Source organism: Lepisma saccharinum, chromosome 1 (assembly GCF_977018435.1).
Source record: "Lepisma saccharinum chromosome 1, izLepSacc3.1, whole genome shotgun sequence".
Classification (NCBI taxonomy): Eukaryota; Metazoa; Arthropoda; class Insecta; order Zygentoma; family Lepismatidae; genus Lepisma; species Lepisma saccharinum.
The window spans coordinates 53,069,990-53,095,595 of NC_139229.1; the positions used below are offsets into that span (position 1 = coordinate 53,069,990).

At 38.8% G+C, this 25,606-nt stretch overlaps 1 protein-coding gene across 2 annotated transcripts in view; it reads left to right on the forward strand.

Moving 5' to 3' along the window:
* The window catches only part of LOC145995247 (protein Wnt-5b-like), a 966,808-nt gene that overhangs the window by 52,721 nt on the left and 888,481 nt on the right, over positions 1 to 25,606 (forward strand). Inside the window, exon 1 of one of the 2 annotated variants that reach the window (XM_083131826.1) lies at positions 10,385 to 10,438. The exons of the other annotated variant lie outside the window; for it this stretch is intronic. The gene's annotated coding sequence lies outside the window, so the exon portion shown is untranslated. Of the gene's footprint in view, positions 1 to 10,384; positions 10,439 to 25,606 lie in introns of those variants that run through there. 2 annotated transcript variants of the gene reach the window in all.

Here is a 25,606-nt window from a genome sequence, read left to right on the forward strand (position 1 = left end):
AAATATCCCCAAGGTACATCCTACTTATTTTTTTTATATTCTCCTCAATTTAGTTTATATAAAGAGAACAAAACTTCTCTATGTGGGTTAGAGGAAAATTTACGACCACAAATGCCCTTAAGTTGAAGGTAAATGAATATTAACTTGAAAGTGAGCGAGTGGTCTTCGGAAAAAAAAATAAAAAAATATTGCTCCATTCAACTTCAGAGAGAGCCCCAATCGATCATTAATCAGTTACCTATAATTACAGAAAATCTACATTCTCGAATTAAAACTCGAAAGACAACATCCGTCCAAAGTAGCGAGAACAGGGAGGGACATGATGATAGGTTTTCTTAGCTATTACCGCTGAACTTTGTAGCGATTAAAAGTGTTTAGCGTCCAAGCAAATTACAGGGGTCGTGTTTTGACTCGAACACACACTTTGAGGTAATTTCCAAGTAGTCTAGCCAATGGAAGCAGTGGCTGCTCCTTGGTAAGTCTTACAACATACCCAGAACTTGAACTAATAAGGAACTTTCGACGCTGGGTCCTTCGTAGAATTGGAATTCCTAACAGGTCACCGATTACAGGTTAAAAATAACCAGATTGGAGAGTGTTTATATACGGTATAATGCATATGTGTATAGATGAAAGACACCAATGTTATGTTCAGTGGCCCTTGTGCAGAGAGAAGTTGAGATACTGCAGATAGATATATATATATATTTATGAGAAATGTTTACAAAACATTTCTTATTTATTAACATAATTTGCGAAATATACACATAAAATCCTCTTTCCCTTTCTGATCTCTCTTTCCTCTCTCCCTCCCTCCATGTCTGTCATTGTCTATCTCTCTCCTTTTCTCTTATTGTCTTTCTTTCTATCTTTCTCCTATTCTCTTTGTTTTTCTCTCTCCATCTCTCTTATTCCCTTTAGTTTTATTTTCCTCTGTATCTTTCTGTAATTGGTTTTATCTGCCTGATTCCATTTTCCTCTCTCTTTCTTCTTCTCTCGATCTCTCTCCAATTCTCTTTGCTTCTCTTTCTCTCTCCCTTATTCTCACACTGTTTTCTGTTGCTGTCTCTCTCCATTTTTCTGTACTATTTTTTCTCGCTCTCTCTCTCTACGTCGTATTGTCTCTCTTTCTTTGTTTCATTCTTTCTCTATCTCCCTTTTTGTCTTTGTGTCGCTGGCTCTCACAGATTCTCTTTCTTTCTCTCTCTCTCTGTCTTTCTCAATGATTCTATTTCTATCTCTCTCTCTCTCTTTCTTTCTGAATGATTCTATTTCTATCTCTCTCTCTCTCTTTCTTTCTGAATGATTCTATTTCTATCTCTCGGATTCTGTTTCTCTCTCTCTCTCTCTCTCTCTCTCTCTCCTTTCTCTTTCTCCCCTATTTTCACACTTTCTTTCTGTCGGTGGCTCTTTCAGACTCTCTCTCTCTCTCTCTCTCTCTCTCTCTCTCTCTCTCTCTCTCTTTCTCTCTCTCTCTCTACGTGCGTGCATGCGTTCTGGCCATGAGCACATTTTTCGAATACTCCCACTTTACTTGCAATAACTGAAGAAAAAATGCACCATCTCAAAGAAACTCTAGGTAATTTTTCTAACCAGCAGCTCGAAATGTGCGTAGAAGAATGTCACCCCTCGTACGCAACCATTAGCTACCGTTTAGTATTTGCATACAATGTTGCTACGCCTCTTGTTTTTTGGAATAATCTCATTGTTATGCAATGAGAGATTCCTCTTTGCGATAAAAAAAAGTTGCTTTGGAATTATAAACGCGAGAGATTTATACTGATGGACGCTTTTGTTTCAGATCTCCCAAGGCCATTACAGCTTCTACCAGTTTGACAGATGCTCAGTGTCAAACAGACAACATTTAGCTCTTCATCTTGACAACACCAAGCTGCAGTATGCGATTGTGCACAATCCGGATAAACTTTACCAAGACTTGAAATCGGCCCATATTTTTTGTCCATGCGGTTGTTAAGCTCTGTTTTATAGAGTCGTACACTTTATTCAAGTACCATTTTGCCGACCTCCGTGTTGGAGTGTTTAGCAGACAGTTACGGCACCCGAGTCGCGGGTTCGAATCCCGGCTAGGGCATGGGTGATCTTTGTGAATTTTCCTTCATCAATGTCATCATATCATCGCTCACCTTCATCGTCGCGATTACCCAAAAGGAGTCTTACTAAGGATTAAAAATTGTGGATCCTCGAGTTCGGACTCCAATTAGAAATTAACCAGTAGACCTATAATACATAAAAACAAATTGCATCACAATTTAGATTATTCAGTTCTGTGTTGATCTTGATAACTAGGGGGCGGATTTTTGCATATTTGCATGTTTTTTACCTTAAGGAAAGTTCATATGCTCTCAACGGATTTATCAATTTCACTTGATGAGGATTACTCTGATAAAGTTGTATAGTGCATATATATGCACATTTAGGACGTTAGTGCATATTTTAGCTTAACGTGCATTTAATTTGCATATATTGGGAATAATTTTCATGCAATTGTTCGTTTCAAGTTTGTCTGCTTTATTTTCCCTGTTATGAGTTGAGTTGGTGTTTTAAGTCCACTTTAGGCACAGTAAGGCTAATCGGGACTGGACCTACAGTTTTAAGTGGGATCCGAAACCACTTGTGCCTCCACCGGGTATCGATCCCGGGACACCTTGATTACAAGGCGACACCACTACCACTGCGCATTACTGCACTGTGTCGGCATTAGAAGGTAACCCTACTTCGTGTGGTCAAGGGCTCTAGTTGCGTCAAGGACATTCCATTCCAAATTCCAGCGAGAACACTGGGGTGGCGTTTATGAGGATTATCTGTTAATGTGACATCTTGATAAATCTGTGAGTGTGTGTGTGTGCTGCGGAAGTGACAATAAATGCCGAAGGAGATGAGAAGTAACAGCATTTCTCCAAGAATAGGTAGAAGGCAACGATGTGTTTACCACTGAGTACAGTTATTTATTGTCAAGTATGCTCCAAACATGTAATACATTTCAGGAATTTGTAATAGATTTTGGCAGCTTAAATAGAATTTTGCGGAAATGCAAATTTACCATGATCAAACAGAGCTTCCATTTTTGGTAACAGAAATCATTCGTTGCGTGTGGAAGCGTGGACACTTGTCATTTTTATAAACTCGTGTTATTTTTTCGGACAATGCTGCTGTATAACTAGTGAAGGATCATTCTGTTATTTGAGTACAAAATAAGAAGACAGTAGAAATTAAGGGAATGATGGTCAGATGATGAAGATATGCACTGTGAGTGCATTTTATTTTTAAAATATACATAATAAAAATACAATAACTTTTTGCGATTATATCTGTCAATGGATTGCAGTTAAATATTCAAACAACATACTGGTGAGGATTAAAAATGATTTTTGGGCCATTTTCTTCACGAAAGTAGTAGTGATTTGAAGTGCTAATTTTACTATTAAAGTAATTAGACGAAGAAAGATGGCAGTCTTACAGAAACTGACATAGCGTCCATGTCCCTGGTTTTGATAAGGAAAAGTGTCACAATTATATCTCGTAGGTATAACCTGCAGCACAATTTATGTTCAAAAATTTGCTTTTCTTATTCTTTGATCTAAAGCTGTTGTTATGCGGACAAAGATGGAATATCGTTGTGCATTATTTTCCATTCAATCTCTCGCGACAAATAGCGTGTGTTCGACTCTCATGTTACAGTACGTGCGAACTCAGATCCATAGTGCAGACGATTTGCTGCCTGAGTTCAATATCTGCCTATGATACATTTATCTATGCGAACTCTATTGCCACCAAAACTGCGCGTTAAAGATAACAATCCATTATTGCTTCCTTTGAATTTATGGTTATGGTGATGGATTCACATTCGGAGTGTTTGAAGGTTGAATCCCCGCACTAAACCATCCAGACCATTGTGGTCTGAATCTTAAGTGAAGTATTAAAAATATGGTAAAATTTCGTTGATAGTTTTGAATGGAAAAGATTAGATTTTTTTTCTCCCTTTGTCCATCCAATCTCTTTTCGATATTACTCAAAAGAAAATAGTACCAGGAGAAGTTGAAAAATCTGAATTGGAGAAGCAGTTAGCAATTATTTATTTATTTGGAAATCCTGAATACAGAAAAATCCATTTTACATCAAGCTATCAACACAGGATATGAAACGAACAAATAATGTCGAGTGACATCTTGTGAAATGGGAAGAATATTTTCAAAATACAAAGATTTACTTTCTGAAAATAGCAAGAGTCTCATACCTGAAAACTTTGATAAATAACGTTTAGTGTATTGAAATGCTAATGTGAAAGAATAAGATATTGATTAATGCTACGAAAAGATGTTTCCAACAAGATATGTATATTATTATAATTGCAACATTGCAGTTTTTAGAGCGAGCCTCCAGACAAAGGAGTGCGTGTAATATAATAATTTTGTTACACGAAACTAAAAACATTTGTAAATTAGTATTTCTTTTTGGTTATCCTAAATAGCACAATATATAATTGAATGGCTTATTGCAGAAAGGGACCTGAGTCACATTTTTGAGGTATCGGAGTCACAACTTTTTCATCTCCTCTGTCTCTAGCAGCATACTGCAGGAGGGCGCATTGAGGGTTGCAAAATTAACTATTCATTATGCTAAAAATTTGAGCCAACAACAGCACATTTCTTTCTTACACTCTCAATATTATACGATTTTTCTTGTTTTTCTCAGAATTGTGCAAAAGTGACTCAGGTCCCTTTCTGCAATAAGCCATTCAATTGTGTTCAGTGAGTTACTGATATATTTACTTTGCATGTAAGGCGTACAGAACCTTAAAATAGGTTGTTTTCAAAATTTTTAGTGCATATTTTGACCTTTTTAGTGCATATTTGAATGAATATTTTGTTGTTCTTTTTAGTGCATATAAATCCGCCAACTAATGATAACTAATATTTTTTTCGAGTAAGCCTTCTATTTGTTAAAGTCGTAAGAACTGAAAACGACCTCTCTCTTTGAAATTCTATAAATAAGAAAACAGGTGGTCCGATCGTGAGCAAGCAGAAAGGTTTATTTATTTATTTATTTATTGAACACAACAGGCGAATGCCCAATTACAGTGATCTACATTTTCTGCTTTGAGTTCGTAAATTTACACTTTGATAAGAAATATTCTTATGCAGAAATGTAAATAAACATAAAAATGACAACACTAAATTAAATGTGTATACAATAGTTAACAAAGCGAGTTATAATAATAATACATGTTAATTGAATAGAGTAACTACCAAGTTTGAGTACTCAGGATTACACCTTCAGCCCTAATTCTCATTATTCTTATTTTATCATAATAATAATAATAATAATGCCTGCAAACCCGAGGGCGTGACAGCTTTTTCAGATTCTGGGCCCGCCAATCCGATTTTCATTAGCATAAAGATTAATAGTAGCCCTAATTGTAACGTATAGATGGCATGATTTTGTCTTAAGATTATTTTTCTTAGTTGAAAGTCCTTTCAGGTCGTTTGCTTGCATGTCTTCTTCTTCTGCTTCATCTAATCATCATTTAACCTCGTCGTTGTGTTCTACCAGAAGTGCTAGACAAGTGACGTAAAATAATAAAATTGAAGTTGTATAGTTCGTGGGTATTGAAGATTTCTGTGCCATTAAAAACTCTGGAATGAAGTTTGTTATTACCTAAAAAAAAGTGGCAAGTAATTTTTCAGATAACATTAAAAGCAGTAAGATATATTCTTATGTGTATGTGCTTGTGGTATTCATGTAAGAAGGAGCGCTTTTTTATACCATTGGCCACACACGAATGCTAGATAAACAAACTCTTCGCGTAATAACTAATTGCGAATGACAGGAAGTGAGCAAACTAAAGGCATTTGTTAAAAAAAAATACATAGTACTTACGAAGTATCTATCGAGCCTGCAAGGAACGGATATGTCTGGCTATTCGTATCAGCCTGGTGGTCATCCATTATTAGCCTACATTTCATAATTAGGCTAGGTCATTGCGGAATGAAAAGAATTCTACGCGTGAAGAATGAATAAAATTGCATTTTTTTTAAAACGAAGTTCACGAAAGAGGTATGAACACGTGCGCGTGCTAATTAAGGCTATTGTTTGTCCTTTTCTGGATTCAGATATAAGCAGGGAATTTCATAATTTCCAAAGAAATCCACTCTGTTTTTGAGGGTAGGCAAATGCATAGTATTAATATTACTGTAAACTACAATAGGCTACAAACTACAAAGCTCGCTAAGAATCCATCGACCCGCGCCGTGAGCGTATTTACAAACCCTAGTGCTGCAGAACCAAGTGAATATAACGCTTTCTTATTGGCTGTGCGCACCGGAAGTGTTTATGTTCCGTGTCCATCTTTACTTATTTGTTTGTTTACAAGAAAAGGATAAAAAATCAGACTCGTAATTATTTAGTAATAAAGTTTGTAATAAAAGTGTCGAAATTATGTGAAGATATATATTTTTGTTTAAAAAAGTGTTAGTTTTCTGGTGATAAAAATCAATATGAATTTTGAATATCTCTGAAAGTAGAAGGATAATATTGTTGAACCGGTTTAACAATATCAAGAATCTTTGAAAATGATATTGAAAATGCAATACATTATGTAATAAACACTACGATAGACTGGGGAAACAACTACAACTTCGAATTGAGATTGTTTGCAATAACCTAGATATGCATTTGTTTTTTTCTAAATGATCATAAGTAGTTACAATGATTGCAATGATGAAATTTTAAATATGTAAAGTCATTCACTTCACGAAGAGTCTTTCAAAACATTAATTACAAGAATATGCTAATAGGGGGTTTCTTCTTGTCTTGTTGGAATCGATCTCTGAAATGTACACTGTAAATTTGAACCCTGCCATCTAGCGTTTTCTCTTACACCAATTACTTTGAAGGAACACTGGATAATGAAACGTATTAACTTCCGGAATGACAGGTTCGGCAGCACTGTAGGGTATGTAAATACGGGCACCGCGACTGAGCGGTCTAAGGCGCATGTTTTGGCTCCGGCTACGGGACGCGCGCAGGTTCGAGTCTCCTGGGGGAAGCGTAACAAATTCTCTCCTGAGATTTCGGCCTGTGTATGGAACTGGTAGCCACCCACCATCGTGAGGAAATTGGGGAGCTACGAATGAGTAGCGTTACCCGGTCACGGAAACCTCACGCCATCCCGTAACTGGTTGAATGATCTCTCACCTCTGGTGGAAGTGAGGCCAGCAGTCGGTATGTACGGGTTATTATTTTTTTTTTTAAGGAAATTTTCATTAATTTCCTCACACTTATTTCCCGATCCTTCACAAGTATTTAAATTTATTTTCGCACTCCGAGCTTTCTTTGTTTGAAACTGATCACTGCCGAAAGGGGGAGTTGTAAATAAACCATACGTCTGTACAGCACGGAAGACACGTCACTTTTAAAGTAACAAACGTTTACAAAGCCGTCTTTGCTTCTACGATCGTGTTCAGTTTCTGTTTGCGCTACCACTTCTGATACACCCTGTATATATATATATATTACACATATTATATTATATATATGTATAATATTTATTTATTTGTGTGTATGTGTGTGTGTGTGTGTATTAAAATCTTCCTTACCTCACTAGTCTTCAATGTTTTTGCACCCTGGTACAGTGGGATCCATGAATATTACCGTGCAAATTGTCCATCACCATGTTCGTGAATTATATTTGACCCAATAAGAGCTTCAAGAATTAAAGGACAACTCAAAACAAGCTGTTGACAACTTCTGCACCAGCATACATAAACATCCATCGCTTAAAAACACATAGGATGTAAGGAAAATAGTAATGGACAATTTGCACGGTAATACCCATGGATCCCACCAGTCGCTCAACCACAGGGGGGGGGGGGTTAGTGAGGTGCCCCATCCAACCTTGGACGGATATGAGTTCTAGGGGGGCAAGGGGGCAAACATTGACGGCCAAGCGTACCTACAGGGGGAAATTACCGCCCCCGATTTCAAATTTTATGCAAATAAAAATACTTTTCGTACAATTTTCTTGCTCGCTTCGCTCGCAATGCCTGCTTTTCATAGTCTTATCAAGTTCAGAACCGTTGTTAGGGGGCGGCGGGAGTCGGCCCTGGACGCAGAATGATTTAAATGAAAAAAAGTTGTAAAATTGATTGATTGAATTATGGTTTTAAGTCCACTTTATGCACAGATAGGATAATCGGGACTGGACATACAGTTTAAAGTGGAATCCGAACCACTGTGCCATGTGCCTCCACCGGGTATTGAACCCGGGACCCCTAGATCACAAGGCGACGACGTTACCACACAACATCGGCGAGAGTTTGTGTGCTTGTTTTCCACTATTAATATGAAATTGAACGTGTTGAAAAAATAATTGAAATAGTTTGTCCGAACACAAATGCTTTAGCACCAACTTCTACCCCTTTTTGCGTAATTTACGAGGATAATAACGTATTTGATACTGCTACTTCTACCATTACTACTACCACAACTAATAATAATAATGTTATTATTATAACATTATTATTTTTGACATCATTTTTATTATTATTAGTACGTTTATCTTGGCACTTGCCCCCCTCCAGACAAAATTTCGTGGTTGCGCCTCTAGATCCCACTGTAACATGCTAAATGGAACGTTTATAGAACATGCTGGGTCATCTCCTCACCACACGACCAATATACCGTCAAAGGAAGCCGTTAATATAAATGCGAGCAGGAGGAGGTAGTGTTGATCGAAAACCCGGGCAGTTGCCCACGTCACCTGAACGAGATAAGCCTCCTTCCAAGGTGAGCAACTTCGTCTCCTAATTGACGTCTCGAAGACTAACGAACTGGCAGCAGGAGAAATGTTCCGACTCGGCAATGACAATTACTCTGCTTAATTTGGGTTTTCAAAACACGCCGTTCGCCTACCGCGGCACCTTCTGTCAACGGCCATTAGGAATGTTATCAATACCGGCACTGCCAGAGGCGCTCTAATGGTGTGGTCTTGTGGACTGTGGAGGGAGCAGAGTCATAATCAAACACCAGGTCAGCAGGGGGCGCTTCGAGCATCTGAGCACTCAGCGAGCAAAGCGAATGCTCTGCTGTTTGTAAATCGAAACGAGAAGGATACTGGAATTTGTAAATCGAGATGGGAACGAGACAGAAATTTGTAAATCGAGATGGGAGTGATACAGAAGTTTGTAAATAGGGATACGACGAGACAAATAGATATGCGAACGAGACAAATTTGTAAATCGAGATGGGAACAATACAGAAGTTTGTAAATAGAGATATGACGAGATAAATAGATATGCGAACGAGACAGAAATTTGTAAATCGAGATGGGAATGAGACAGAAATTTATAAATTTAGATGGAAACTGTACAGAACTTTGAAAATCGAGATGGGAATGAGAGAGAAATTTGTAAATCGAGACAGAAATGTGTTAATCGAGATCGTTGGACACCCTCTATATTTGTAAATCGACATGGGAACGAGACATAAATTTGTAAACTGAGTTTAAAGCAAGGCATTTGTTTGTAAAACGTTCACTGCTGTATGTGAAAGAAATATTTACGATCTAGGCTTTCAGCAACCTGGATACAGTCGGGAAGAATGTAATTTTTAGATTCGGAACAATTAACGTCCCGGGAAAGATTGTCACAGAACATGTGACATATTACTTACATAAGGGACTGTTTCATAAAAATTCGGGACTCCTGGCAACCCTGACAAGTGGCCACGAAATGAAGGGGCTCTGTAGAAATGCAGTGATGCAAGATATGGGAAAGTCAAGAGCGTGTTAGCGCAAGAGTTCCATGTTGTAGTGCACTATGTGGCAACGTACCCCATGCAGCGTTGCCTAGTTCCAACGTCAACCCTTCCTCCAAAGAAATAGACCGTTGGCATCTCTGGTATTTCCCACAAATATTCACATATCTTAGAATCATTGTAGTGTAAACAAATAATTAGTACGTTACAGATGTAGTAAAGAGTGTAAGACTCCCAAAATGGCCTATTTCCATGCAGTACACCTTCTAAACTTCATTCTTGCATACTAACGAGGCCCTGGCGTCTAGATCCAGAGCCATTATACTCCTCTCTAGGGTTTGTATTCTATGTTTCGTCCATGTGTGTTTCTTCCTTCATCCATTTCATCTAATCAGCATTCATCCTCATTGACTCAATTAGCCGAAACTGCCAGAAAATCTATGAAAAAATATAGAAACAAACCAATGTGACAATGCCGCAAAATCTGCAAGATGCCTACCATCGTGTCCCCGAGTATAAGTTATGCTACTAAATAAAGTTACACTGTATGCATAATTCTTTAAATATATTCTTTAAATCCTTCAATGACTTTTGTTTTTGTTGTTTTGCAGGTATGTGTGTCTAACTGTAGAGGGTGCAGCATGCAATATTCTTGAAAGGCAGAGTAAGTAGTTAGTTACGTTGAGTAATGCAATGTTAATTCGCTTATTAATTTCGTGTACTGAAGCCAAATCGTTTTCACACTTTTAACCATTGAAACATGATATTTATTATTAACATTCACGAATATTATATCATCCTTACTGATTTGATTTTTGAGACAATATATTCTGTTCGTGATTTCTAGACGTGCCCGCCAAATTTTAACTGCAGATTCGTGATTACGAGGCCAAAATTAGTGAGTATGCCGAATTTCAAAGCAATTGAAGATACTTCCGGTATTTTTAATATATACCTTCAAATTTATTGTTGCAGTCTTCAGCTTGTTTCTTAGAAACTTTCTAAAACTTCAAGCTTGAAATAGATTATAGAACTCTTGAAAGATGCCTTTGGAAAGCATATGCTACTTTTCTTGTGTAAGTTTTGTTGTGTCTTTCAACCCTCACCTTCTGCATCTACATATTACGCTAGTACAGCATCTCGCTCTCATACTGAACCATATTACTTCTTTCTACTCCATGTTGCCAGTATAGTGGAACCACAGGGGGGAAAAACCTGCGCAGAACCGCATCGCGCTCGCGAGTGTCGGGAAATAGTATGGGGGAGGAGCCTTCACGCGGTTCATGTCAGTGTTGCCAGGCTTATTGATTTCTCGGGAGATTAGCGTAATAAACTGTTGCTATGGAACCACCAAGGATCTCCTGCTCAAAAACTCGTTTCCTGCTCATATATTATGCCAAACGCTACTCAATTGTGCTAGGACATAATTATTATTATTTTATTACTAGTATTACACTACTATTTTTAGATGGTTGTATTTTATCAAACCCCATTTTTATTTATTTTACGTCCCTTTTGTGCCTTACGGGTAAGTACGACAATAAGGATGAATGAAAAACTAATGACATGGATGAAGTGACACAAACACAATGACACGTCCATGCCTTACTAGGTAGAACCTCTGACTTTGTAGCGTTGGCAAATTATTTTATACATGTATATGTGCGTGTGGGTGTATCTTTGATGAATGTTCGGTCGTTAAAGAAAAACCTCATTCCACCTCACTGTTTTATTGTATTGGTAGGTACAAAACAGGGGCGTAAATAGCGTCAGGACCCATCGAAAATTCTCTTAGTGTAATTTCAGGCGCAAATGTAAATATAATATATGTGTGTGTGTTTGTATGTATGTATGTATGTATATATAGACACACACACACAGTAGAGTCTCGTTTATCCAACCTTCACTTATCCGACATACCACCGGAAAAAAAAATAATCAATCGGCAACAAGGACTGCAAGTTGTGAGCGTAGTCTATTTTTAGTTTCTCCCGACTCTACCCGACTCTAACTGTAAGTTTAATTTTCCAGTGATTTTTTTTCTGTATTGTTGTAAAACATGATTACTATATTAGGTTCGTAATGTGTAAAATTATAACATCAGTTTGACGTTTAATAGGCTTTTTTCTTAACACCTCCCTATTATCAGACATTTTCGCTTATCCGACATTCTGCTGGCCCGATTATGTCGGATAAGTGAGGCTCTACTGTGTGTGTGTGTGTGTGTGTGTATAATTAAATGCAGCAACATAGAGGCAGAATAACTGACGAATAAAGCATGTGAGAGTGTTAATAACAAGAAATTTGCTGAGAACGAAGCGGGATAGTTCAATTACAATGGAAATAATGCACCCCCTCCCCACATAATTGCTTGGAACTTGCATCGGTTTCAAAATACTTAATTTTCTATCCTTAATATACTATTCTCTACTTAACTATAAAATTTTCTACAAAATTATATAGGGGCATTGACGTCCAGAAGGAGGTGCGAGGATGGCCGCCACGCACCCCCCCTCCTCCCCCGGAAAATGAATGTTGACCTAAAAGTGCCTAGTGTTTCAGACATATATAAGTTGATTTCAGTCACAGTCATTTACATACATTATTATAATGGGGATGCAGGAACGATTTCAAACTCAAGTCGTGTTTTCTGAGGGGGCAACACTGTTACCGGGTAATATGCCTAGTTCCCCCCCCTGATAATTATACTTTGCTTCCCTCTCCCTGGACGTTCAAGATTAGGGGACAATAGCCCCTTTGCCCCCAGTGTGCACGCCTATGCCCCCCCCCCCCCCAAAGAACGTCGTTCACCCGCTACTATTAGATCGTCAGATTTTTAGCAGATCTGATTTCCCAAGGAACAATCTCCCGATATTTTCAAGTCTGACCTGGTAACACTGCCCCGAGCACCGACAACGGCAGGGAAGATGCGCGAACGCTTTTGACCGAATGTTCTTTTCCTTGTGGTCGATCTATAGCATACTTGCAAGCAGTGGCGTGCCCAGAATTTTCGAAAGGGAGGGATTTCGTACACTTTTTCTGGGAGTCATCTCTCATTTTACCATCTTTTCCTACGTTTAACATTATTTTTTTTAGGAATACTGGGCCAAAGGGGGGGTATAACCCCACCAATCTTCCCTTGGGCACGCCACTGCTTCCAAATAGAGGCTGCTCAAGATAAAGCTTCTCGCTCCATGTCTGAAGCATTTATTTCCCTTGTTCCTACTTCTCCTCCATACAGCAACTTGGCCGCAGTGTTGCCAGTAGCACACTTGCAAGTAGAGGCGGATCAAGCTTCTTGCGCCCACTCTGAGCCATTTCTCTGCCTTATTTCTACACAGTAACCTGCTAGCAGTATTGCCAGTAGCAAGTAGGCGGCTCGAGAGATAGAAATGTTAGGCTTGACCTTGAGCCGCCTCTATTTGCAACTATGCTACTGGCAACACTATGGGCAGCTTCCGCAAGGCTGAAAATTGTGTGCTATTACACCTACACCGACTCAGTATTTGGAGTTCCTCATTGGTGGACATTGTGTAACAGAAGAGTGGCGTCGACCTCACAGGGCCTCTTATAAAATAAATACCGTGATGGTGGTCGGGCAGTGCCGATACATGATACATATTGTATTTATTGCCACTCTGTTATGCATAAAGAAGCTTGAAATAATGTCTGCCGTCTAGGGTCGTTACAATTAATATGTGTGAAAACAAATTTAGAAAGCTTTATAACCATTTAACACAATTAAGAAAATAGTCAATTTTCAACAAGAGTTTGAAAGCCACCAAAAATCTTGAAGTGGTTCAATTCAAGTAACCCACACTAGGTGGTGTTAGTTATTTTTTTACCTTTTTCACATACGTATACATCAGATTTCCGTTAAATTTTTCCGCAGAAAATAAGTACTGAGTAATTAATTATATAGGCCTACAAGACCATCGTTATAAAAGATTTTTGGCGCAATTACCAGCCTTGGTACTTACTATATTTGTAAAGTATATCACCCATTCTGTAAATAATGGGGGTGAACCAAACGTTGCCATTTGCAACATTACAGAGATATTTCTAAGGCATGAAAAGTGTGTGTTGAAGACCGAATTAAAATATAATTTTAAAACAAAGAACCAAATCCAGTAGCGCAAACAGCCCACAAGGTTCGTTGGGCGACGAGTGGTCAGGGCATAGTGTCCCATCGCCGCTGTTTTTCTGGTTTTGCAGTCCAAATTGATTGATTTTTATGTTTTAAGTCCACTTCATGCACAGTAAGGCTAATCGGGACTGCACCTACAGTTTCAAGTGGGATTCAAAGGACAGTTTACTTCTAGCTCCCATCGGGATTCGAACCCAATATTTGTCAGGATACCGCTTCTAATGATGTAAGGATAGCAATTTGGGAGAAATTCAGAAGGCCTGGAATATTTTCATGTGGCCTAAAGCAAAGGACGTGAGCCCGTAATCCATATTAGCCGCATATCTCGGTCATCTCACTCGTTGCAATGCATTCGACGTCATATTTGAGTGCACATCTGTTCATCTCGCCAGTGGCACGTTAATAGTCGTAAATCTAACGGCAACTAGAACGGGCGAACTTGCTTTGTAACTAGTTCTTCCCACAATTTAAAATTTAATATGCATGAGTGCCGTGTAATAAAAAAAAAGTGAAAGAGAAGAAAAGCAAAATAAAAATTCGCATTGAATTCTCTTTGATAGTGTCTCCATCTTTTTTTCTCTTTTTTTAAAAACGTGTGGTCGAACCGGATCTAGATAAATTAGACATGCAATTTTCTTGAATGCGTTTCGAAAACTTAGCCTTAAGCATGTGGATACAATCTCGGCAGAAAGAGGATTATTCGTAATTTTATACTTTGTAATATTAAAAAATGTGCACAATAATATCCAGAAAATATATTTTAGATGTGTTCATGTATATTGGAGGCGTGTTGATCAAATCTGACTGCCACACGGGAGTCCCGGGTTCGATTCCAGGGGTGGGTCATTTCAGGTGGGAATTTTGCAAGTAATGTCTCGCCCACAACCGTGGTTGACTGGTTAGCGCATCATGCTACATCGCCAAGGATTCTTGGTTTGAATCCCAGCCCTGTACCTATGTACCTCCAACTATAGCCGTTGGAGGTACATAGTGGTTCAGCTCCCACTTTCAACTGTAGGTCTAGTCCCGATTAGCCTTTCAGTGCATAAAATGGACTTGAAACCAAAATCTCAACTAAAAAGAACTCGATGCCATCCTATCATCACTCATCGTTACGATTAGCCAAAAGTGACGGTAAGTAACAAAAATTAAATCAAATCAAGCAAGCAATGTCTCTTCACGGAGCGGCTATGGGGTTCACCCAGCCGCTACCAGTAAATGGGTACCTGGGAACACTCCAGGGGCAGTAAAGACGGTCGGAACGTGGTGCAGATCACATCACCTCCAAAAACGGCCGAGATTATGAATGTGTGTGTGTGTGGGGGGGGGGCGGGGATATCTCCACATGAGTATTAAAATCTGGACAAAAGTGATTGCATCTGGATCTAAGCGATTAGATTGCAATGTGGAAATAATTTCGGATGTGGCCTAATAAAGATATAAACACAAAGGTGGGTATGTTGAAACTTTTTTTTTCTCAAAGTATAATTATGCTCGTGCTCTTCAAATCAATGAAGCGTAAAATGAATCTCTTCTTTTTCTTCTTATTTCGAATAACTTAGATGTCAAGGTTATTGTATATATGGTGAGGCAGATAATGAGCCTTTAAGGGGGTTTTGTTAATCACGAAGGACGAGGATTATTAAAGAGAGAAAGTAAATACCATTCGCACTTCATAATTAAGACGAACTCGCTTTCCTCCGCCCTCTGGAATGAAATTAAGATTGTGGAACAGACGTATCTGATGCACGCAATTTAACCGGTATTTTCATTCTGGTAGGAGGTGGAATAGGATGGCAGTGTCCGATACGCAGATAAATTTTGTTTCATGATGGGTTTTTTTATTATTAATTCACAGCATCAGGATCAAATTTCTTACTCAAACTAATCGCGAATATACGGAGTCTTGCCTTTACACCTTTATTCTCTGGCAAAGAAAAATTAAGTTAGGATCTACTTGAAATGGCTGGTAATCAATAATTTTCGGGAAATGTGTGAGAAAGACAACTTTGGAACGATACTCGAATATTGAATATTTGCAATTTTTCTTTTTCGATAAATTTGATTTTTTATATATATACTTTTTTACGTCCCTTTTCTGCCATGTTTTGCTAATCACGACGATGAGGATGAATCGAGATAATATGAAATGGATGAAGGAACAAACATACATTGACTTGACAACACGAAGACCCACAGAGGATACCACAGATAAAGATATATATATATATCTTTATCTGTGATTGTACTGACTGTGGGTCCAAACCTCAGGCCCTCGTTAGCCTGCAAAAAGCATCCCGGAGTGTACTGCGTGGAAGACAGGTTGACATATGGATGCAATCGGAGAAGGTCACCCTTGCACCCCGATGCCAACCATTGTGAGAAAGGATACAGTCCACAAGTTTTCATTGTCTGAAGTAGAATTTGTTGACATTGCCGACCTCTGTAAAGGCGCGGTTACTACAGCGCGCTACAACGTCATGAGATCCTGGCCCGGCTATTGGTGTTCTTTGCGAGTGCTCCTTCCATCAATTTAATCATATCATCACTCATCCTTATCTCCTTTATTAGCCAAAAGAGGCAGAGAAGCGAAATAAAATAAACCGAATCCTTCATTGAGATATTTTTAAGGTAAGGAGAATATAGTAATTCAGAAAGAAAGTTAGTTGTCTTGTGTTAACGCGTTCAGATGTCGACGTAGGTCTCTAACCGAACGTTCTATGTTCGAGTTTCGATCTGAGCATGTTCATTCACCCATTTTACCCAATTGTCGTCCATTCTCAATTTCGCGATTATCCCAATGGGAAGAAACAATACTTAAAATAAGGAAAATGCATGTGAACAAAAATCTAAGGTCCCTGATGCAAATATGGCCAAGCTGGTAATATGGCCAACTGGCTATCCTGCATGTAATTCCTAATGATAACTACAGATGGTGCTAGCATGTTATTTGGGCATGTCCCCTGAAGGGCTTCACAAGAGCTGGTGACGCGGTGTCCGTTACAACGGCGTGGAGACTCCATATTGTCGAGTTGTTGTTGAGAAGAAAACACGCTTGTTATTTCGCTGCGGTAAATTCACATTTGTTTCTACGTCTATTTTACTGATAATTTCAATTTCGTAATTGTATAGTGAGTAGTATTCTGTGCATAAACAAGTAAATTGTCATAATTAAATTTATCTTAACCGTTAGTTTACTATTTACAATTTGTGTAATATTACGTTGAGATTGTTGATATGGCCATACTTGGCATTTTCACTTGTCCAAAATGCACCCAATAAAGTCAACATAAAGAAATGAGGTAACTTATTGTTTTATTGTAATTCTTATGTTCTTCTTTTCATTTGTAGTAAGCTTAAATGTTTTTATCTAACATTTGAATGCATAAAAAGTAACAAAAGTTATAATATAAAACGTAAACAACTAAAAAAGGTGCTAAAATGTTCCAAACGTCTTTTAACTTGCTTATTAGTCTTTACATGTTTAACTGTATCAAATTTAAAACCATATAATTGTATAAAGTAACTTAAAAGTTGTAAAACTAATTTTACATTTTTTTTACTTATACCATTTCAAAACAGAAAAACAAATGGTGGCCATATTAACCTCATATACTTTTAATATGGCCCAAAATCAGCCTTACGTTCACGTGCTTATTTTTTATATTCATATTCACGAACGAAACTTGTTTCTTTGGTATGTTATAACCAAAAGACTAACAAATTGCCTCCCACAATTTTTGTTCGTAAAATGCATACGACGATGTCATGATAAATAATTAAAGCTTAATGTGGCCATATATTCTTCCGCAACTTCTTCTTCTTTTGGCATTACGGCCCTTGTAGTATAGCCTTAGCCTTTTCAACAATGCCGGTCCATTCTTGTCTATCTTGCGCCTTTTGTCTTCATCTTCTTATCCCCAGTGTTCTGGTGTCTCTCTCCTCACAGTCATCTATCCATCGTATCCTGGGTCGCCTCTTATTCGTCTGACTTCACGTTTTACGGAGAATACTTTCTTTATTACTCTGGCATCATTCATTCTAATAACATGCCCTGCCCAGCTCAATCCCCTTGCCTTGATTTCAGCTATAATATCAGGAGATTTATATGATTCCTTCAATTCATAACTATTCTCCATCCTTCAAAATCAATTTGGTCCATATATGAATGGCTTATTGCAGAAAGGGACCTGAGTCACATTTTTGAGGAATCTGAGTTAATGGTATTTTTTATTTTCCTAGTTACAGGCGCATCTTTTAGTGCAGAAAGGACGTCAGTCACACGAGGCTATAGCCAAGAAAATGCACAGTGAAAAGTGTACTTTAATGCAGAAAGGTACCTGAGTCACTGACTCGGGTCCTTTTCTGCAATAAACTTAGCTACTCTGTAGCGACGGACACTGGTCCCTTTCCACAGAGAAAGAGAAATAACTGTGTGGAAAATAAAATTGGCAACTCTGAAACAAGTTACGAGCGATTTCCGTAAGAATGGTGCGTCTGTAGCCGTGGTCTGTAGAGGGTGATGTGTGTTAGTGCAGAGCGGTGGCAACTGTTGTGAGATGTTATGTTGCTTGTATTACAGATATGCAGGACGAGAGTAGTGTTAGCGACGTGAGCGTTGACAGTCCAAGAAAACGTAGGAAAGGAATTCGACATCTGGAAATAAAAGTGCCCAAAAAAATGTTATGAGCAATTCAACGAAGACGAACAACGTGCAATTTTTGACATATTGTATAGAATACAAAGTAAAGATGATCAGGATTTACATTTGCAGAGAATGATCCATGTTGAAAATGTTAAGACTCATCGTCCACGCAAAGAAGATGCTGCGTTACACGAAAAGTCGTTAAAGTACCACGTACTACTGGCAAGTACCAAAATACAAGTTTGTTGTGAGGCGTTTTGCAGACTTTATGATGTGTCAAGAGAAAAGAATAAGGCGTTTGAGGAAGTTACTGTTAGAGGGCAAAATACCTCATATGCGCGGACAGAGCAAAAGTGGGAATATGATTAAGGCTGAGGATATACAGGCAGTGCATGGACATATCGCGTCTTTTCCAACTAAACGTGGAGATTATGCAGACATCAAATACCTACATGAAAACCTGTCAATTCAAAAGATGTATGAACTGTATAAACAAAAATACCCTACGTCCAGAATAAAATACAGTTTCGACTACAAGTATTTTAAGGAAAATTTTGCGTTTCGTTTCGTGAGGCCACAGGTAGACACGTGTGGTGTCTGAAGAACAGACTAACAAAATGAAGAGGATATTTCTCGTCTTATTTCTCACAGTTTCCACTTTTATTGCAGAAAGGTACCGGAGTCACAACTTTTTCATCTCCACTGTCTCTAGCAGCATACTGCAGGCGGGTGCATTGAGAGTTGCAAAATTAACTATTCATTATGCTGAATATTTGAGCCAACAACGGTACATTTCTTTCTTACACTATCAATATTATACGATTTTTCTTGTTTTTCTCGGAATTGTGCAAAAGTGACTCAGGTCCCTTTCTGCAATAAGCCATTCAATTTTTCGTAGTATTTTCCATTCCACGTCATCAGCAATAATGACATTCTCTCAGCGAGTACCCAGGTTTCTCTTCCATCGTCTTATGTACTCTGAGTTTTAAATCCGTCGATAGTCGTCTCTTCCAAATATCCACAAAGACATGGAGACATTTGTTGCCTGCTAAATTTTATCTTTGATATCAAGTTCTATGTTATTTTATTGTGTCATTAATGATCCCAGATATTTAAAGGTTTCCACCTCTTCATAACTTTGGTCACCAATCGTTACTTCTCTGACCCGAGTACCGTTACTTCTCAGTCTCAAGTATTTTGTTTTCATTACATTCACTTCTAATCAGAGTTCGTTAACTGCTTCCTCAATTGCCAACATAACCTTTTAAATTTCTTGCGCAACTACAAGAGCAATAAATTTGCAAAAAAAAATAAAGAAAAGTATTTCCTACCCGTATAGTAATGGGTTACTCGACGTACGACATCTAGTCCCGGTCATAACGTTCCCGTGGAAAGTCTTGTTTTGGTTTGTTTGCCAACTAGGAGTGATACAAAACAAAGAGGATCAGAAAAGTTTTAACAGACATCGCAATTTGCTGCGCCAAGTTCAACAGACGCCATCTTAAAAAATGGCTACTGTTGAATTTTATCTACGGCTTGTTTTGGCCCTAAAATGAATACATTCTACAACTTGTGCCCAGCTAGAATTTGTGGAGACTAATTCTAATATCCCTGACTTGCCTGACTTCCATGTTTGTGTAAGCCAAATATCAGGGATTAGAAATGAAGACTAGCAAGTAGCAAACTACGTTCATGGTCTTACACATTGTGATATTCTCGTCATTCATCACCACTAAGCCTAGAGGCTTAGAACAAATCGCAAGAGAAACCTAACAGGAGTAATATTCTTGCTTCGAGTTCGTTTATGTTACTTCGCTTCTCTGCCACTTTTAATAGCGAGGATGAGTGGTGATATGATGAAATTAGCGAAGTGACACAAAGAACGCCCGTTCCCCGTCCGGGATTCGAACCCGGGATACCTGGCGTCGTAGCGCGCTAGGCTGACCACTCCTCCGCGGAGGTTGGCTAATATTCTTGCTTTTCAAAGGGCAATAATTGCAAAATGATCGGCTTTTCTTATTCGTGAAGAAACCATGGTAAATATAAATATCCACATGTAAAAAATAAAATCATTATGAATCTGAAAACACGGTGGTGAGAAGGCGATTTTAGTAAGGAACTATTTTTTGCTTTAAAATGTGTGCTCTAAAGTGTAGTAAGCTTGCGGCATGTACGAACGACTTAATTTCCATCTCAGCACAATACGATATGGTCCTAACAGGTCCATCTATGGGCATATCCAGTTACTTTCCCCATAAATATGATTGAGTGCAACCCTTTTTCTGTCCGAACTAACTTTTTTGCATTGTAAGAGCTTTATAAAAAACTAGATTTATTCTGCTTTAATTATCCGACATCAACCCGTAAGGCATAAGCAGAACGGTTCACTTTGATACCATATCACTTCCGTAAACGGGCCAAGACATTGAACCTGCGTAATAGGATCTTAATGATCGTTACCTTTTGATGAAGTTGCCTGTTTGTTTTGCTTATAGGATGCCAGAAGGGGCGGAAACTCGTAATGAAACAGACATCGAGGATGGTGCGGTTCGGTATTACGCCGCTCACTTGGGATTGGTCGGTCTGCTAAGATGACTTATTCGGGGCTGATGCATGCTGGGACTTTTTTTGCGCGTCCAGGAATGCAGGAACTGGTGCTAATGTAACTTAAGAGCTATACTTTGTCCACATTAGATTTACGATTTCTCCCTTATGGTGGGTTGTTTGCCGTTATTTGCCACAGGCTAGTGGTGGCATGTTTTTGTTCCCCCTGTGTTCGCCTACGTGCATTTGGGGGCGGTAGACTCGCGCCATGCATTCTTAGCCCTGGAGGTCATGTGGTTGACAAATCGTCTTGCTTTTCCCCATTATCATTTGCATCCCTAATGAAAGCTATGTGAATTTCAAGGTCGATTAAAGAACGTGCGCCGACCTTCTTGGTGTGATTGTTGGCATCCAGTGCTCGAAATAAGTCCCTAAGTTCCGGGTTCGATCGTCAACCTACCAGTTTCTTTGTGCCCTGGTGTTAGAAATATTCCGAACATTTGCTACGCTTACCTGAAGATGGTGCAGCAATCGCTCGGGCATTGAATTATATCACTTTACTTCTCTTTTTACTAAAAATTGTACTAACCTTAATACATGAATTTTGTACTAGGACTGTTGTTACTTTACTACTGGCACTCTATTTCATAACATTAGTACTAGCGCGGGGTGTTCTGTACACCCCCCTGTAAATGTTACTTTAATTGACTTGCATTATGTTTTTACAGTGTGTATTTTATTTTAACATAACTTTCAAACAATTACAATGAAACTTTACTAAAGTTTGAGTTGGTGTTTTTAAGTCCACTTTATGCACAGTAAGGCTAATTGGGACTGGACCTACGGTTTAAAGTGGGATCCGAACCACTGTGCCATGTGCCTCCACCGGATATCGAACCCAGAACCCCTTGAGAAATTTTACTAAAGTAGTTTATTAAAGTGTGTTTACAATATTTATTTTAACATTTAGAACCAAATTTTAGTAAATTATTCTCTATTTCTTGACGGTAAAAAATATCTTTAGAGGACATTATAGGCTTATATGATTACAAAACAGAAAAAAAACTCATTCTTCTTTTTTTCATTTTTACTGCACTATGCATGTAACAATAATTTGGGAAAGTATGTTAGCCGTTGACGTTAGAATGTGGCATTTTGTTTTGTTTGAGTCTTTAGCGTTATAGCAGTCATCACAAATCGTAACCATATGACTAAGACACATGTTTCTCAGGCAACGTTTGCAGAAACACTTTCTTTTGACAACTTTCTTTATCGCAGCTCATTGTTGGCACGCAGGGGGTGCTCGTTCGGCGGCGCAGATCGTATGCGCAGTTGTCCGTGGATGCATGACGTCACCATCGAAGCACTCGGCACGGAAAAGGCTGGTTCCTTATGCAAATATTGAGAAATTTGACAACGAATATCTTCTAAAATATAGTAGCAAGGGAAAAGCTACAACTTTTACTGTTAAGATTCATCCTTTCTAATCAATTTATCACAAAGTTGATTCAAATGTGTAAAATGGTTTTCAAGAAATCGTGTTACGAAGGAACCCCTGTTTTGTTCTCTCCAGGCTTCCAATGTAAGGGAGTTTTAACTTAAGCGCGTTGGATTTCTCTTTGCTCTATGTTTTGAAATAATATAATTTTGTTCTTGTCAACTGAAATCATGCCTAAATGCTATGGAAAGCTGTGAAAACTATTATCAGAAAACTAACGGAATAAATCTAAAATATCACAGCTTGATTGATATAAAAAATGCGAGATTGCCCATTTTTGTGAAAAAGGCATTGTGCGAGATCTAAAAGCAAAACTTTATAATATTGTATGTAAATGTAAGGGTGTAATAAACGTGACTGCTTCCCAGGCACGTATCCAAGGGGGGGGCTTAGTGGGCTCAAGCCCCCCCGAAAGTTTTCGGTTTACAATAGATAAAATGAGATTTTTTGTTTCTTGGGGTGTCAAATAAAATAATGTGACGTTAATTTAAGGAGAGAAATAATTATCGAGGCAAGACGGAGAATATTTTATAACCCTGTTATTGGTAACAGCTCGTATCCAAGGTGGGAATCAGGGGGCTCAAGCCCCCCTTCAGAAAATTTTCAGTTTACGCTAGATTAAATTAGGTTTTTGGCTTCTTGAATAATATGCTGATAATTTGAGAGAGATAATTATCTAGGCAAGACGGAGAATGTTCTATAAGCCTGTTATTGTTAATAGCGCGTATCCAAGGTAGGGATCAGGTGGTTCGAGGCCCCTCCCCCCCGCTCCCCAAGGAAATTTTTCAGTTTACACTGATAAAATTAGGTTTTTGACTTCTTGAATAATGTGACGATAATTTAAGGAGAGAAATACTTATCAAGGCAAGACGGAGTGTAACGAGTGCACTCACGGTCCCCGAAATGACGTGTCAATCATACCCCGGCACGGGGCCAAACGTCGTTATGTGTACGGGAGACCGGTCGTGACTCTCGGTCCAGGTTTTCAAGTTCGGTACTGAGACGGTCGTTTATTGTCATACTATTGCGAGGCGGGGATTAATACCTTGAAATATTACACTGTTTTGTTTACCTTTGATATGTAGATTCGAACAATCATAACACTAATAGCATAATATCCGGTACCTGAAAAACGTCAAATAACAACACTGACGAACGGTAAAAAGGTGAATATATATTGTAACAACAAAAAAATATTGCAATCAACAACTGTTTACAAAGCCTCCTCACTCTCACAACATTCACTCTATCTCTCTTTCACACACATGAGGTATTTTTACATGTGAAGTATGGATACAAATCATGGATCTCATTAACATATCATTCCTTTTAATTTTTCAAACCTTTATGTGAATTAGGGCATTTGTCTGCCAGCTCCTGTGCTCTTTTAAATTAACTTAAGATGCCAGCCCTCGGAAAGCGGTTAACTAAGACAATTGGGTCGGCGTGGTTAAATCTTTCGTTCCAATGAACGTATGCATCCAGTCGTAAGCACGATATTATACAAGTTTCTCGGACGGGGGTATTACACACAAGCCTCTCTCGTCCCATGAGAACAACTACTCAATTACATAGTGATGCAAAAACTTAATTGGCTCCAGCTGCCGGAATACACAAATCAATCGTCGGCGCGAGCAAAAATTACCTTAAAAACCACCATGCAACAAATAATACTATTTCACGCACACGACCTTGCAATAAAAACAACTACGCTTTCCACAATTAAAAAGGACTCATCAGTCAACAATTGACAAATTAAATGACGCGACGGGGCGGTCGGTTACACAAAAAATGGAGCACACTTTGACAATTTATACTAAATATTAAAGAAATGAAATGGAGCTTCTAACCCTGAATGCAGACAATTAAATTAGAACATCTGAACATGAAATTACCCTTTTTTTTATAACAATACCAAAACAATTTTTAGACGCGGAAGTTAGGTTTGGGTTTTCCTGAGTAACTTTGCAAATAAGTGAGACGTCGGCGTTAACTGTACGGTGTTGATAATAACGGCGCACGTTTACATGTACATGAGACCCTCTGAAGTATACTGTACCAGACTCTGCTACATGGCGTGGTCCTTCATCTCTCCTGGACGCGGGACTTGCACACGGTTCCTTTGTGGCGAAATTGTCCTCCGAGGTCGATCGCGACGAAGAATAATTGCGACGATATGGTGTACTTGCACCCCCTCAGAACTTCGGGCGTTCCTCTTGTCACTAGCGTCGGTTCGGAATCTCTCTGGTGGCGGGCTTCGATTCGGCGTCGTTCTGGAAGCGTCGTTCTGGAGTCGTCCTTCAATCTCTCCCTCTGGCTTCGATCGGCGTCGTTCTGGAGTCGTCCTTCGGGCTTTGGGCAGTGTTTGGCTTTGATGTCGTCTTTGGCGTTGGCTGACTGGCTTCATCGGAAGATGGCGATGCATCGTTGCGGGGTCAGGGAAGTCGACAGACTCCCTTCTCAATCTCCTTTAGCCGCCCATGATTATGTAGTTAACGCTTGGCAAAAAACAAATCACCGCGTAATCTTCACCAAAATAAGGCGCACACTGGTAACCCTCTATCTGCGATTCGCTCACGGTACGTAAGGAAACAAAGTCCACGGACACAAAACAATAATCACGTGAGAGTGTAGCGCGGAGATGCTCTCTCTGTGAAATCCGGGTAAAAACTCGTCCCCAACTCCCGACGTCTGGCTCGGATACAAGTTTATTCACAAAATAAATCAAACCTCACACTTTCATGTTTGTGCATAAAATGAATCAATAAACAAAAATAATTTATATTGAACTGCGTTTCACATGTCACTAGATACCGTGACAGGAGAATGTTCTATAACCCTGTTATTGTTAATAGTGCGTATCCAAGGTGGGGAACGTAACTCGTGGACTCCCCCCACGAGGAAAGTTTTCATTTTACACTAGATTAAATTAGGTTTTTGTCTTCTTGAATAATGTGACGATAATTTTAGGAGAGAAATACTTATCAAGGCAAGACGG